The sequence below is a fragment of the Trichechus manatus genome, unplaced genomic scaffold (assembly GCF_000243295.1).
Source record: "Trichechus manatus latirostris isolate Lorelei unplaced genomic scaffold, TriManLat1.0 scaffold00273, whole genome shotgun sequence".
Lineage (NCBI taxonomy): Eukaryota > Metazoa > Chordata > Mammalia > Sirenia > Trichechidae > Trichechus > Trichechus manatus.
In genome coordinates, this window is record NW_004444209.1 from 1465360 (window position 1) to 1477448 (window position 12089).

Here is a 12089-nt window from a genome sequence, read left to right on the forward strand (position 1 = left end):
CTCTTGGCTGTAAGGAGTGTGGGGAGGGGCACCTCTTATTCATGGGCTCCTATCACAGGTGGCTAGGTGGCATGGGTGGAGCCACCAGTCCTCAGGCCCCTGAAGTGGGTAGGTGAAGACCCTGCTTAATGGGCAGAGTAGTGTCAAATGTCAAGAACCTGCTACTTCACAGCTGAAACAGTTGAAGTTAGACTTCTGGTATATACCCTGTTGTACTGCGGTAATGAGGGCCTACACTGTTGAGATGGGCCCACACAAGTCTATGCAGGGGAAATGGCACTCAAAGTCTGTGGATCCCTTATCCCTGTGCCTAGGCAAAGGAGCTGTGCCTACCCTGGGTTCCTGGCTTAGGGGAGCCAGCAGTTTATTTTTTCCCCTGTTTGTTAATTTGTTCACTTTCCAAGGCAGGGAGAATGGCTCTGGGCATGTGACAGATCGTACTTTTGGCCCAGGGGACTCAGCAATTGCTGAAGCTGGTCTGGGACCCAGTGCAGAGCAGGGAGTGGGGAGGTAAATGGGAGAGAGGTTTTTCCCCAAGGGGGGTGTTTTTGATCTGTGCGGTAGGCCGTATGCAATTATTTATCCTTCACCTGATCGAGGGCTGCTTCTCACTGGTTTTGGGTGGCCGTGTAGACCCTCTGGCACTGGGTTTCTCCCAGTGTGGAAAACGCGCCTCCTGAGGACCACTGCTTGCCCACCTCACCGCTCACCCACGAGCTGCCCGGGCCTGAAGGGCACAGGCTCTCACCGGGCTAGGTCTGGCAACTCCTTGCTGCTTCTGAACTGTCTCTCCCTCCCCCTGCCACTCAGTCCAGTTCCTCAACTCTGCCTTTCATGTTCAGGGCTCCCAGATTGCCATATATAATTGAATCACTTGTTTTTTCAGGTCTTTGTTATAAGACGGTCCACCGGAGGTGTCTGACTACTCCACCATCTTGGCCCCTAGAGGGCCAACTCATTCTTATATCTAATCTACTATTAGCTCCTGTCCTCACTATGTAGCTCTCAAATTCATCCAGTTCTATTTCTACTGCAACATGATTGATCTTTTCAAAAGTAAATATGCTTATGTAACAAACATCTACCCCAACACTGGCCACTTAAACCTTTTCAATGGCATTGCACTATGTTAAGATAAATTCTGAAATCTAAGTTGTAACCTACAAGGCTGTGCATGTTCTATTCCCTGCCTACCCCTTGAGTATTATCTCATAACACTCTCTTCACCACTATATCCCTATGCTTCACATTCTTTGTAGGTTGACCTTTATTTAATTTCTCTCTCTCACCAGGAGTGCATTTGCACATGCTTTTTCTTTTTCAGAGTTTCAGATTTCCTCTCAGACATTACATTCTCTGTAAGTTTTCCACATCCTCCATCTAAGTTTAGGTCAGGTGTCTCTGTCATAACTTTCATGGGACTGAATTACTTTGCTCTGAAGCAGTTATCTCATTTTTCTCATACCTTTATTTGTGTATTAGCACCCTCTTGACTCTAAACTCCATGAAAATACGAAGAATGTATTTTATTCTCACCACTTTTCTCCACAAGTTAACAGGGTATCTAGCACATAGTGGACAATCGATCATTATTTCTTGATGAAAGGAATGTGGAACATAAAGAAGGAATAAATCAGTTCTGACTGTGGGTTTAAAGAAAGCTTAGGGAAGAGCTCTCATTTGTGCTAGATCTAAAGGAGTATTTCAACAAGTGAGAAGGTGGAAAAGGGCCTGCTGAACAGAAATAACAGATATATCTGAGACACTGAGGTATAACAATATGAAGTTTTTCCAGAAATATCAAGCAGTTTGGCATGGCTTCATTACAGGAGGGGCAGAGGAAGTGGTAGAAAATGAGACTGGAAATGAAGTTTAGGGTCCAGTTGCAAAGGACATTGGACTTTATTCTGCAGACCTGAGGAACTAAAAAAAAATTAAAGATAAACATCTTTTCCCAACTCCAAGTTCAGTGACTCTCTTAGACTGGGTTCTCTAGCGAAGCAAAAGCAGGAAAGTGTATAAATATATATATAGAGAGAGATTCATACCATGGAAATGGCTCACGTGGTTGTGGAGGCTGGAACGTCCCAAGTCTGTGGGTCAGGATAGAGGCTTCTCCTGATTCACGTAGCCACAGGGGCTGGCAAACGCAAGATCAGTAGGCTGGAGAGCAGGGCTCTTGCTCACAGGCTATGAAGATCGACGAATCCCAAGATTGGCAGTCAAGACCAAAAGTGAGCTGCTAGCTCACATCCCAAGAACTAGAGGTGAGAAGAACAGGAGTCAACTGCAGGATCCAGAACGAGCAAGAGCCCCTGAGCGTTGCCAGAATGTCCGCTTATATTTGATGCAGGTCACATGCCCAAGGAAACTCCCTTTCAACTAACTGGTTACTCACAGCAGATTCCATCATGGGGGTGATCGCATATCAAATCTCAACAGGGAAATTATCACAACATTATACGATTGCCAAAATACTGAGAACCATAGCCCAGCCAAGCTGACACACAACCATCATAGTGACATTATGTTGGTAGCTTGAAACTAACTATACTGGGAATGTTTACATCATAGATATCAGCAAATGTTACATACTAGGGCTCTTTGTGAAGAGCCAGTTAAACTTTAGAGGAAATACTGCTTAAAGATAAAGTCCATACTGGACCTACTGAGTCTGGAGAAGTCCCTGAGACTATGGCCTTAAGTTATTCTTCAAACCATGAATACAAACTATCCTTTGAAGTCACCTTTAAACTAAGTGACAGTTTAGCCCCAAAAATAAAGATTGTCACCCTTGAATATTGTGCTACTTAAAAAATATATATATCTATATAAGACCAAAGGGTCAAAAGAATTTTAAAGCATAGATGAGAAGGTTGCAGGGGCAGGGAGACTAAATAAACGGAAGTGAAACAACAACTAGAATAGAAATAAGGAGAATGTTGACACAATGTGAAGAATGTAACCAATGTTACTGATCATTATGTCTAAAACTAGAAATGGGAACTGGTTTTGCTGTGTATATTTTCACCAAAAAAAAGCAGCCTAATGTCCAGGTATGCTGTATTACTTAGACTACTTTAAGGCACCACACTCTTTCCCCTGTAACCATAGAATACTATATACTCTGTACAGACTATATGCAAGGCTAACTCCTGCTCATTCGTCATGATTCATCTAAAAAAAAAAAAAAGAGCTCCTGTACAATACTTCCCTGATACCACCTCTCTCCCAACCTCTCACCCTCTGTAATTCCACATATAATGATCTTTCATTATACTCTTTGCATATCTTTATCCTAGCACTTATTATTTTTAACTAAATTCCTATTTACTTTTCAATCTGCCTCTCTAGAGTGTAAACTCCTTGAAGGCAGAGACTATGACTTATAGGTCTTTGCATCTGCAGTTCTGGGCCTAAAGTCTCGCCCATAATAAATGCTTAATACCAGTAGTTTGAATGAATGAATGGCATTGCATCTCCTCCTCTTTCTGCATCTATGATCTTAGTGAACGGCACTGTCAAGCACAAAGACGCCCAACTTTCAAGACCTGGCATCATCCTGGATATTCCCTTCTGCTTAACTCACCCTCACCACTAGTCACTAAGACTTGTACATTCTACTTCCTTATCAACTCTCAAATTGGAATCCTGTTCATTCTTGCTGTTAGTACCTCAGACCCTCAACAATTTCCTTTTGGACCCTTGCAATAATCTCCTAACTAATCTCCAGTCTGGTTCCCTTCAATTCACCCTCCATCCTTCTGGTATAGTAACACTTTCAGAATGTAACTCTAATCATTTTATTGTGCTCAGTAGGTACTCATGACCCACAGCATAAAGTCGATATGGCAGGGAAGGCCCTCTAAGGTCTGACCCCTCCTTACCTTTGAACACTATCTCTCCATCTCACCCCTACACACAATGCCTAGTTGACACTTACCTGTAGTTTTTAAGAGGAACCCTGGTGGCGTAGTGGTTGAGATCTTCGCTGTTAACCAAAACGTTGGCAGTTTGAACCCACCAGCAGCTCCACAGAAGAAAGATATGGCAGTCTGCTTCTGTAAAAAATGCTTTGGAAACCCTACAGGGCAGTTCTACTCTGTCCTATAGGGTCTCAATGAGTTGGAATCAACCTGACGGCAATGGGTTTGATTTTTTTGGTTTAATAGTTTTTTAAATAGCTTTATTGAGGTATAATTGAGACATGATAAATTGCACAAATTTAAAATGTACAATTTGATAAGTTTTGACATATGTATACACCTATAAAATCATCATTCAAAATCAATATAATAAAATATTTATCAGTTACATAAGTTTTCTCATGCCCGTCTATAATATTTCTCTCCCATTGTGATGGTTAAAGTTGTGTGTTAACTTAGCTAGGCAGTTATGTAATGATGTAGTTTGGCAGTTATGTAATGATGTAGTTTGGCATTTATGTATTGATGTAGTCATTCTCCATGATGTCATTTGATGTGATGAGCCAATCAGCTGTAAAAGGAGTTTCCTCAGGGGTGTGGCCTGCATTCAATATACATATGGACCATCTGGCAAATCTCACTTGTTTGCTCTGGATCCTGCATCTGGATCACCATCATCAGACCCCCAATTCTTAGGACTTGAACCAGGGGCATGCTGTTATCTATGGCTGACCTTGGGATTCATCAGCCTCCACAGCCTGTGTGCCAGCAACTTGCCATCTAACCTGCTGATCTTACATTCATCAGCCCCTGCAACTACATGAGTCAGGAGAAGCCTCCAGCAGTCTGACCCCTGACCCATGGACTTGGGACTTGCCAGCCTCTACAACCATGTGAGCCATTTCCTTGTGATAAATCTCTATATATACATATATATATATACACACACATAAAGAGATTTATATCAAGGAAATGGCCCACGTGGTTGTAGAGGCTGGAAAGTCTGAAATTCATGGGTGAGGCATCAGGCTAGAGGCTTCTCCTGACTCACATAGCAGCAAGGGGGCCGACGAACCCAAGATCAGCATGTCAGACAACAAACCTCTGGCTCACAGGCTGCAAAGGTCAAAAAATCTCGATTCTGACAGGTAAGCTGGTAGGCCTCTGGCTCACAGAATAATAAGGCTAATGAATCCCAAGATCTGCAGGTAAGCTGCTAGCTCAAGTTCCAAGAACCAGAGGTCAGATGAACAGGAGCCATCTGCAGGATCCAGAGCAAGCAAAGGCTCATAAGCCTTGCAATAAAATCCACTTATATTGGATGCAGGCCACACTCCAAGGCAACTTCCTTTCAACTCGTTGGCTACTCACAGTAGATCACAACAAATATTATGTTAGATCTCATCATGGAGGTGATTACATCATTATATGACTGCCAAACTACATCATAACTGCCAAACCACTGAGAATCATGGCCCAGCCAAGTTGACATACAACCTTACAGTCACACCAGCCTGAGACATTTGGTACTGAGAGTGGTTCTATAGAAATAAAATCGTAAGGATAAGTTTTCTAAACTGGCCCTCAAGTCTGACTAGACTTAAAGGCACTGATGGCTCTGCATCCAATAGTAAAGAGGGCACTGCTAATCCATGATATGAGGTGGTAATATTAATACACAAAATATCACCATCAATAGATCAAGTATTGGTGAGAGGTGAGGCTCTGGGTGATCACATGTTTAATACTTTTCTACAATTTTGTCAGAATAAGAAGTATAGGGAAGCTGGTTGATTGGTCCTACTTTTGCTACACAAAGTGGTAAAAGAAAGATATGGGCTCAGGGCTTCAGAGTCACAGCTCAAGTGCTCCATAAAAGACCTCAAAGTTGCCACTTGTGTCCTAAACACAAGCCTTATTTCTTGTAGTAACAGTGCTGATATTGTCTAAAACCAATCCTATAGTTCTATTGTAAGAGTGGCTGAATTACAATGTAAACTGAATTCCCAACCTCAAATTGTGTCTGAAGTTAAAGTGAGGGCATTGATAATGGGATCCTGAAACTTAGGATGGGGACATATGGGCAGAAAACCAGGAAGCTGGGGAAATTGAGCTCCTAAATTCTATTGAATCATTCCTGCCAACAGAAGCAGCCCTCTTACTCCCATCTGAAGAGATTACTCCATCTTTGTCTGCTAAGCCACCCTCCCCAGTAAAACCGTTAACCCCTCCACCCCCGTCTGATGAGATTAACCCTGCTTTGTCTGAAGAGCATTTTTCTGAGTCATTGCCTGGGGCATCGCCTGAAGCAGATGACTTGCAAGATGTTGCTGAATGTTCTCAAAACACATCCCTACCACTGATTTTTGCTTCTAGACTTGTAACTAGACTTAAGACCCCCCAAGCTCCAAAAGGTGAAGCACAAAGTGTGACACAGGAGGAAGTATGCTACACTGCAAAAGAACTGCTTGAATTTTCTAATACGTACAAATAGAAACCTGGGGAATATGTGTGGCAATGGCTATTAAGGGTGTGGGATAATGGTGCAAGGAACATAAAGTTGGATCATTCTGAGTTTATTGATATGGGCCCACTAAGCACAGGTTTTTCATTCAATGTTTCAGCTCAAGAGGTTAGGAAAGGATCTAATAGTATATTTTGTTGGTTCACTAAAGCATGGATTATGCAGTGGCCTACACCAAACCAAGTTGAAGTACCAGACCTGCCTTAGTATACTGTAGAAGAAGGTATCCAAAGGCTTAGGGAAATTGGCATGTGAGAGTGGATTTATCAGGTTCGACACACAGGATAGAGTGCCCAAAGGACACATCTTTTACAACAATGGTGAGTAACAGATTTGTGATGGAAACCCCAGTGTCTTAGGCTGGGTTCTCTAGAGAAGCAAAATCAGTAAAGTGTATGAATATATAAATAGAGAGAGAGTTATATCAAGAAAATGGCTCATGAGGTTATAGAGACTGGAATGTCCCAAATCTGTGGGTCAGGCTGGAGGCTTCTCCTGATTCACGTAGCCACAGGGGCTGGCAAACCCAAGACTGGCAGGTCAGAGAGCAGGGCTGTTGCTCACAGGCTGCAAAGATCAATGAATCCCAAGATCAGCAGCCAAGACCACAAGTCCCAAGAACCAGAGGTCAGACAGACAAGAGCCAGCTGCAGGATCCAGAGCAAACAAAAGCCCACGAGCCTTGCCAGAATGTCCACTTATATTCCATGCAGGCCACATGCCCAAGGAAACTCCCTGTCAACTGATTGTAGCTACTCACAGCAGATTCCATCATGGAGGTGATCACATTATATCAAATCTCAACATGGAAATGATCATCATCATATGACTGCCAAACCACTGAGAATCATGGCCCAACCAAGTGACACACAGTCTGAACCATCAAACCCAGCATCCTTGAAAACTGCTGTGATTGCTATTTTATGTTAGATTTGACAGTGGGAACTGTCCTAACTAAATTAAGATGCCTAACTACAAAGGGGCTGATTGGACCTCATGGAGGTAGGGGTCAAGTGGTGTCACTCAATCAACAAAGACAAAGTGGGTATGGTTACATAATGGACAGTGGAGTCAAAGCAGTAATCTGAATACCTGACTCGTATGGACTTAAGGCATTAACTACTTAGTCATGGTGTCACAAGGAGTGAAATAGATAGGAAATCTACTAAATATTTACTTGATATGTACAAGCAGAAGAACTCTGAGTCAAGTGAACAACAGTCTAACTCAAATCCCCAGAATGGAGAGTCACAGCCCTTCCATCAATTCCCAGACTTGAGCCAGTTTACAGAACCACAACCTCTTGAATGAAGGGGAGGCCAGGTCCCCTCAAGGAAGGACCTCACTGCACTGCCAAAAATTTATGCTGTTAATGTTTCTCCCAGCCTTCCCCAAAGTGATCTATGGCCCTTTACAAGATTGACTGTTCATTGTGGAAAAGATATAATCAGACTTTTCGGGGATTACTGGATACTGGCTCTGAACTGACACTAATTCCAAGAGACCCAAAACATCACTGTGGCCCACCAGTCAGAGTGGGTGTGTGAAAATGATGGGACCCATTGTGAGGTATGGAGGTCAGGTTATTAACAGAGTCTTAGCTCAGATTCATCTCACAATGGGTCCAGTGGGTCCCCAAGCCCATCCTGAAATAATTTCCCAAGTTCCAGAATGCAGAACTAGAGTAGATATACTCAGCAACTGGCAGAACCCTCACAGTGGATCCCTGACAAGTGGAGTGAGGGCCATTATGGTAGAAAAAGCCAAGTGGAGGCCATTAGAACTGCCCCTATCTAGGAAAATAGAAAACCAAAAGTAATACTGCATTCCTGGAGGGATTGCAGAGATTACTGCACCCTCAAGCACTTGAAGTATGCAGGGATGGTGAGTCTCACCACATCCCCATTCATCTCACCTATTTGGCCTGTGCAAAAAAACAGAAGCACCTTGTAAAATGACAGTGGATCATCATAAACTTACCCAGGTAGTGACTCCAATTGCAGCTGCTGTTCCAGATGTGGTTTCATGGCTTGAGCAAATCTCCTGGGTTCTGGTCACCTTGAAGACTAAGGTGAACCTGACGCATGCCTTGGTGTTTTCAGTCGCGTCATATGCATGTGAAAACAGGACAATGAATAAGGAAAAAGGAAGAAGAATTGACCCGTTTGAATTAAGGTGTTGGTGAAGAGTATTGAATATATCATGGACTGCCAAAAAAAGAAACAAATCTGTCTTGGAAGAAGTACAGTCAGAATGCTCCTTAGAAGCAAGGATGGTGAGACCATGTCTCACATACTTTGGACATGTTATCAGAAGGGATCAGTTCCTGGAGAAGGACACATGTTTGATAAAGTAGAGGGTCAGAAAAAACAGGAAGACCCTCAACAAGATGGATTGACACAGTGGCTGCAACAATGGGCTCAAGCGTAACGATTATGAGGATGGTGCAGGACCAGGCAGTATGTTGTTCTGTTGTACGTAGGGTTGCTATGAGTTGGAACTGACTCAACGGCATCTAACAACAACAACAACTGGGTCCTGGTGTGCAACTATTGATCTGGCGAATGCCTTTTTCACAATTTCAGTTTCAAAGTAACACCAAAAGCAGTTCGCTTTCAGCTGGCAGGGCCAGGAATACACCTTCACTGTCCTACAACAGGGGTATATCAACTCTCCAGCCCTATGTCACAGTTTGGTAGGCAGGGACCTTGATCACCTTTCCCTTCCACAAGACATCAGATAGGTCCATTACATTGATGACATTATCCTGATTGAACCTACTAAGGAAGAAGTGTCAATGACTCTGGACATATTGGTGAAACTTTTATGTGCTAAAAGGTGGAAAATTACTCTGACAAACTCTCAGGTGCTTTCTACCTCAGTGAAATTTCCGGGAGCCCAGTGGTGTGGGCATGTCAAGATATTCCTTTTAAAGTGATGGGTAAGTTGTTACATCTGGCCCTTCCTAAAACTAAAAAGGAGACACAATGACTGGTGAGTCTCTTTAGATTTTGGAGGAAACATATCCCTCATTTGGACGTGTTATTGTTGTTAGGTGCCTTCCAGTAGGTTCCAACTCATAGTGACCCTATGCACAACAGAATGAAAAACTGCACAGTCCTGCACCATCCTCACAATTGTTTCTATGTTTAAGTCCATTGTTGCAGCCACTGTGTCAACCCATCTCGTTGAAGGTCTTCTTCTTTTTTGTTCACCCTCTACCAAGCACGATGTCCTTCTCCAGGGACTGGTCTGTCCTGATAACATGTCCAAAGTACATGAGACAAAGTCTCGACATCCTTGCTTCTAAGGATGATTCTGGCTGTACTTCTTCCAAGACAGATTTGTTCCTTCTTCTGGCAGTCCGTGATATAGTTAATATTCTTCAGCAACACCATAATTCAAAGGCATCAATTCTTCTCTGGTCTTCCTTATTCACTGTCCAGCTTTCACACACATATGAGGCAATTGAAAATACTTATGGCGTGGGGCACACAGACCTTAGTCCTCAAAGTGACTTGTTTGTTTTTAAAACTTTAAAGAGGTCCTTTGCAGCATATTTGCCCAATTCAATATGTCGTTTGATTTCTTGACTGTTGTTTCCTTTGGCGTTGATTGTGGATCCAAGTGAAATGAAATCCTTAACAACTTCAATCTTTTCTCCATTTATCATGATGTAGCATATTGGTCCAGTTGTGAGGATTTTTTTTTCTTTGTGTTGTTGTGTGATGCATACTGAAAGCTGTAGTCTTTGATCTTCATCAGTAAATGCCTGAAGTCCTCTTCACTTTCAGCAAGCAAGGTTTTGTCATCTGCATATCATAGGTTGTTAATGAGTCTTCCTCCCATCCTGATGCCGCAGTCTTCATACAGTCCAGCTTCTCAGATTATTTGCTCAGCATTGAGATTGAATAAGTATAGTGAAAGGACACAATCCGGACACACACCATTCTTGTTTTTAAACCGCACAGTATCCCCTTGTTCTGTTCAATGACTACCTCTTGGTCTATGTACAGGTTCCTCATGAGCACAATTAAGTGTTCTGGAATTCCCGTTCTGCACAATGTTATCCATAATTTGTTATGATCCACACAGTCGAATGCCTTTGCATAGTCAATAAAACACAAGTAAACATCTGTATTAGTTATCTAGTGCTGATATAACAGAAATTTCACAAGTGGATGGCTTTAACAAAGAGAAATTTATTCTCTCACAGTCCTGGGAGCTACAAGTCCAAATTCAGGGTGCCAGTTCCCGGGCAAAGCTTTCTGTCTCTGTCAGTTCTGAGGGAAGTCTTCCACATCAACCTTCCCCTGGTCTAGGAGATTCTCAGTGCAGGGACCCTGGGTCCAAAGGACACACTGTCCTTCTGGTTCTTCATTCTTAGTAGCATGAAGTCATCCTCCTCTCTGCTTGCTTCTGTCTTTTATATCTCAAAAGAAATTGTCTCAAGATACAACTTAATCCTGTAGATTAAGTCCTGCCTCGTTAACATAACTGCCTCTAAGCCTGCCTCATTAACATCATAGAGGTTAGGATTTACAACACATAAGATAATCACATCAGATCACAAAATGGTGGACAACCACACAGTACTGGAAATCATGGCCTAGCCAAGTTGACACACATTTTTGGGGGACATGATTCAATCTATGACAACAGTTTTCTGGTATTCTCTGTTTCAGCCAAGATCCATCTAAAATCAGCAATGATATCCCTCGTTTCACATCCTTTTCTAAATCCAGCTTGAATTTCTGGCAGTTCCCTGTTGATGTACTGTTGCAACATTTTTTCAATTATCTTCAGCAAAAGTTTACTTGCATGTGATATTAATGATACTGTTTGATAATTTTCCCTTTCTTTTAGATCATTTTTCTTTGGAATGGGCACAAATATGGATCTCTTCCCGTAAGTTAGCCAGACAGCTGTCTTCCAAATTTCTTGGCATAGATGAGTGAGCACTTCCAGCATTGCATTTATTCGTTGAAACTTCTCAGTTTGTATTGTGTCAGTTCCTGGAGTCTTGTTTTTCACCAATGCCTTCAGTGCAGCTTGGACTTCTTCCTTCAATACCATTGCTTCTTGATTATTTGCTAAATTGGTTGAACATCAACCAATTCTTTTTGGTACAGTGACTCTGTGTATTCCTTCCATTTTCTTTTGATGCTTCCTGCATTGTTCAGTATTTTCCCCATAGAATCCTTAATTTTGCAACTCAAGCCTTGAATTTTTTCTTCTGTTCTTTCAGCCTGAGAAATTCCAAGTGTGTTCTTCCTTTTTGGTTTTCTAATTCCAAGTCGGTTCACTGGGTGTGCTACGCCACCCTAATTATCAAATGACTTGAAAAGCTGCTAGTTTTGAGTGGGGTCCAGGACAAGAGGAAGCTCTGCAACAACTTCAGGCTGTCATGTAAGCTGCTCTGCCACTTGGACCATATGACCCGACTGATCCAATGGTGGTTTAAGTGTTAGTGGCAGATATAGATGCTATTTGGAGTCTTTGGTGGGCCCCTATTGGTGAATCACACTACAGATTCTTAAGATTTTGAAGGAAAACCCTACCATCCTCTGCAGATAACTACTCTTTCGAGAAACAGCTTTTGGCTTATTATTGGGCCTTAGTAAAGACTGAACACTTAA